General features: G+C 38.3%; 1 non-coding gene across 1 annotated transcript; it reads left to right on the top strand.

The window, feature by feature from the left end:
* Window positions 1-4,561: 4,561 nt before the first annotated feature.
* Window positions 4,562-4,633, top strand: trnat-cgu (transfer RNA threonine (anticodon CGU)). The gene has a single exon. It is a non-coding gene; the product is annotated as a tRNA-Thr (tRNA).
* The last annotated feature ends 237 nt before the right edge of the window (window positions 4,634-4,870 follow it).

Below are 4,870 nucleotides of genomic sequence, written 5' to 3'. Positions count from 1 at the left end.
GCCTGTCCCCATCCTATTCCATAATGTCATTATATATAATACCTTACAACAGTGACCGTTTCCTTACTAACTGCATGCGTTAAAATTGCACATCAGCTCATAGTAGGGGGCACATAGCTGCGATGTATTATCAATGTTAAATTTCAACCATAATATCGACAACATTAATAAACGCATACGTTGTGGTATATTTTCCGGTTATATACCACAATGCATTGCTAGTATTCGTTGGTCACCATTTTGGACACGTTTTTCAATCGTAGAAGAAATCCGCAAATATCTCAGCAATCCTCTTTTGACGAGTAAGTATAAATAATAATAATAATACTATCTGAATACATACAGATCTTACTTAATATTATTTTGATTAAAATAGTACGTTAATAAGCAAAAAATGGCACATAAAAATAGTGTGAAGGGGAAGATGACGCAAAATTGTTTTGCCGTTTCTCTAATTATTCTTATTCTATGTTGTACTTTCAAACTTTGGGTACTCTTTAATTAGGACAGACTTTATTGCTCAACTGCTATGATGCAAGCCAAATTTTATACGTTTATTATAGCTTTGAGCTTAGTTAACCTTAGTGGTTCATTTTTGAGATTATACTAAAGAAGATATTAATCATCATTTATTTGGGTAGTAATATTATATAATTTTCTCCTAGCTGCGGTGCTGAAGTCCCACCCTACCTTTAAAGAAATAAAGGAACACACAATGTGTTACTTGAAGAATGCATATGCAAGGCAGGGGGCCAGGAGATCTGGACACTGAAAATAATAGGTTTCTGGTTCTAACTGTTAGGACAATTAGACAGGGTTTGCAAATGGTGGACAAAAATCGTCTTAACTTTCATTGTAATATTTTTTTTCTTGGAAATATAGAAGTTGTACATTTTAAAATCTGTATTGTAATGTATAATAGGCCTCTACCCATATACGTATAATAGTCCTCTAAAATTATCCGTATAATAGGCTTCTAACCATATACGTATAATAGACCTCTAAAGTTATCCGTATAATAGACCTCTAACCATATACGTATAATAGTCCTCTAAAGTTATCCTGAACTCCAATCATATATGTATAATAGTGCTCTAAATTTATCCGTATAATAGAACTCCAACCATTTATGTATAATGAACACCTTATCATAGACGTATAACAATAGACATATATTAGAATTTCATTCTAGACGAATTGCGGACCACATTTAGACGTCTAAGGTATGCGTTTAATAGACGTATATTACACGTCTTTTGCCCACTGGGCCGTCGTCCATGTGACTGGATACAAAAATAACTGATTCATTTTTAACCGGTCTCTGGAAGCTTAGATGTGACTATTTTTCCTTCCTTATTTCTTCATTCCCATGAATTTACTCTGTATTAGAGGAAACGCGAAAGTGGGAAACTGCAGACATTCTTCGTGAGTGGTGGATTGTGGTCAGTGAGCATCTGCACATCTCTAAGTCAGTTCCACAAGCTGTTCTGTTGGGGATGTAGCTCAATGGTAGAGTGCATGCTTTGCATGTATGAGGTCCTGTGTTCAATCCCTGGTATCTCCAAGTGTTTCATATTACTGTGCTCACATCGCAATCTTCTGTTGTGTGAGAACTCCTTGTCTGTGTTTATAGACAGCTAGGTTTACACAATTAAATTTAGACACACTCGAAGTGCTACAGTGTTCTCTCCTGTTTTAAATGTAACTCCAAAACATTTTGTTCTGTTCTTCACACTTGTCATGGCTTTTGCAGAAAACACCCTTTGAATTTCTTGAGAGATCATTCAGCGAGTGAGTCCTTCCTCTGGACTCCGCACTAAGCTGAAAGCTGCACAAACTCCTCATTGTATGTCCTGTACTCTTACAAGCGCTCTCGTGTAGATGTGGAGCACAGTTATAAGGACACTTTGAACTTTTTCCGTTTGAAACGGAAAATGCAAATGATCATGAAAAGTATTGATCGTATAAAATATCCATGGTACAACTCGAGAAAGAACTGAAGGACTACACAACAACTTTTGATGATTACAAGTTACTTTAAGAAATACAACCATCCGCACATGGGCTTGGATCCTGAACGCTTAAGTTGAAAGAGCAAAAGCGAAGGATGACCTGTAAACTCTCTTCATTGTCTTAAAGTTTATAAAATAAAACAATATCTTACTTTCTTAATAATTTCTTACTGTTTATAGACGATTTATTGAATTTTTGCAAAATCTCATTTACAAACTTTTTTCTGTTAAATTGTTATTCACATACTCGAATGTAGATAAACGTTATTGTCTTCCGGGTGTGTGCCCATTTCTCAAAAAAAATATTTGTTAGTCTGTTGGGAGGCTGCACAAGGTGTTTAGAGATAGAACATCTAAAAGACAGGCTTTCTAAGCTTAACATCAAGGCAGTTTTCTCAACAGAAATGCTCTTTGGCACTTTCAGCTTTACTTTGGGAACATTGCCGAGATCACTTCTGAGCCAATGCACGTGATAGTGTGCCGGCAAGTACATTTAATATTGGCTGTGTTAGCGAGCTGCCTTTCGCTTTGAAACTTTTACTTCTTCATGCTGAATCATTGGCAGGGGTAAAGCTAATTAAATCTTTTCGCATAGCGCTCCATCAGAAAATACTTTCTCCTTGGTCAAAACGGGCACAGAAAGTTTTATAAGGGCAGCCTGTTTTGCACCGTCTAAATAACAGACAGTATGCGAATAAGCTTTTTAATAACAGTATTTACAATATAACCCATGTTCAAAAATGCTTTTAGCTTCTTTTAGTCTAAGAAACAGGGGTGTTTTAGCGGATTGTGGTCTTCAATTAGTAAACGCTGAAGTGTTTCCCCGCTTGTGAACAGATCTGGCCCCATTTAAACAGAATCCTGCTCAGCTCCTGCTTTCACTGCAACTTTTGAATTGAGCCCAAAGCGATAAGCAAGCTGAATTATCAAAGCTCATTAGGTACTAGAGATCATGGTATGTTATCAGGTAAATGCAGTCCCATGTATCCTCCGTAATTTCGAGTAAATACCAAAACACACCATCCACGACCCACAGCGGGAATAAGCAGGACTTGGTTGTTCAGAGCGTGAGGCAACTATCGCCAAGAGGGGGGTTTGATCCTCGCTCTCGCTACTATTTGAAATGCCAAAGACGCGTAATAGAGATTTTTGCAGATGTTTTTTTATGCTCCACTATACATTACAATAATGAAAACAAATCAATTAGAAATATGCAATACAACGTCGGTTCCCGAAAATAAAATCTGTTTTACACAGACATCATTGCTTTTGAGATAATCCAGATTGTGAAGACAACTGCGCCCTAGCTCTGGAAAATATTACTCAAAGGTTGGAAAGTACAACACGTTTGTACGTTTGACGTTTACAACATGTAACATGGCACTTCTCCAGCAAAGCAACTCAGGTTGGTGAACTACTGGTGTATTCAATACACCTCCATTCATCCATCACTTGTCAGGATGGTTGAGTGTTCTAAAGCACCATTCAAAGCACTTTACAGGTAATGGGGACTCCCCTCCACCACCACCAAAGCACCATGATCAAAGACTTGTGTTTTTCTAGCTCTCACGGGTATTCTTGTCTCCAGATCGAGGTGTGGGTTCAAATCCCACTCCTACCAGTTGCTTGTCAGGATGGTTGAGTGTTCTAACGCACCCTGATTAAGGACTTCTGTTTTTCTAGCTCTCATGGGTATTCTTGTCTCTAGATCGAGGTTTTGGTTCAAATCCCACTCCTACCAGCTACTCTTTTTCCCTGTTACATTTTCCCATCTTGATGTGCTTGCTGACAATGACAGGAGGAGGAAAATGGAGAAACTGCTTAGCAGACACATGATGGGCAGGAAGATTCATGAACTATTAGATGTGATTAGCAGAAAGTCAACTATAAATAGACTTTGTGCATTAAGAACTGTTTGTGTTGCCTGTAATCTAGGTAAGATTTTCGGTAAGGTATGCATTCAAATGTGAAAGACTATAATAATATAAAACCAGGAGAAGACTTATTAAAACATACTGTTTTCCTTGCGGTTTCTAATGTATTTTATTAAATGGGGGCTTTGTGAAATCAACTTTTAGCCTCTTGGAATGCAGTCACTCTCCCCGGTCTAAATACCATTATGTAAAATTAGGAAGCAGCAGTATTTTGATAAAGTGCGGTGTTCCTTTATCACAGTAACACAACAGTAAACAGTAAACGCTCAGGTGTTTATAATTACAGTGAGCAGATCAGTGAGCAGGTGAGCAGATCACCCTCAATCTAGAAAAAACCTTTCACAGCGATATTTGAATCGAGCCCCATAGCGTTAAGAAAGCTAAATTACACAAAGCTCATATGACATTGGGAGTCACTGTACCCTATCACGTCCTGCTTGCACTGTCCTACTAAAAGATTAGAGGGATCAGAAAGGACACAAACAACCCATGAATCAACGATTTTGAACTTAAGGGTCGCAAGCTCTACCGACTGCGCCTCTTGTTCCTCTATTACAACAGTAAAATTACTAGGGTTGATTCAACATATAGTAAGCTGACCCCACTTCCAGCGAAGGCACGGTGGCAAAGTGGTAAGGCGTCGGTCTCGTAAACCGAAGATCGCGGGTCCAAATCCCGTCTGTGCCTCTTTCATTCACCGCCACGTTCCTTTATCTAAGTCTACAAGTAACATGGAAACGTCTCCTCTTGTTACTCTTTCTGTGGAAGCGCACAGTTTCCTGTTAAAGCCAGAACGTATTGCGGAAGTCTAATATATGAAATTTGTTAAGAACTTGATTGTCTTTTCACAGAGAAAAACGAGAAAACCTTTTTTTCAGAAGTGGGATTCGAACAAAAAACCCGAGGGGAAACTGTGACCTGAAC

Source organism: Lepisosteus oculatus, chromosome 14 (genome assembly GCF_040954835.1).
Source record: "Lepisosteus oculatus isolate fLepOcu1 chromosome 14, fLepOcu1.hap2, whole genome shotgun sequence".
Lineage (NCBI taxonomy): Eukaryota > Metazoa > Chordata > Actinopteri > Semionotiformes > Lepisosteidae > Lepisosteus > Lepisosteus oculatus.
Note: the sequence above shows the minus strand (reverse complement) of the source record. Positions and strands in the feature narration are given on the sequence as shown.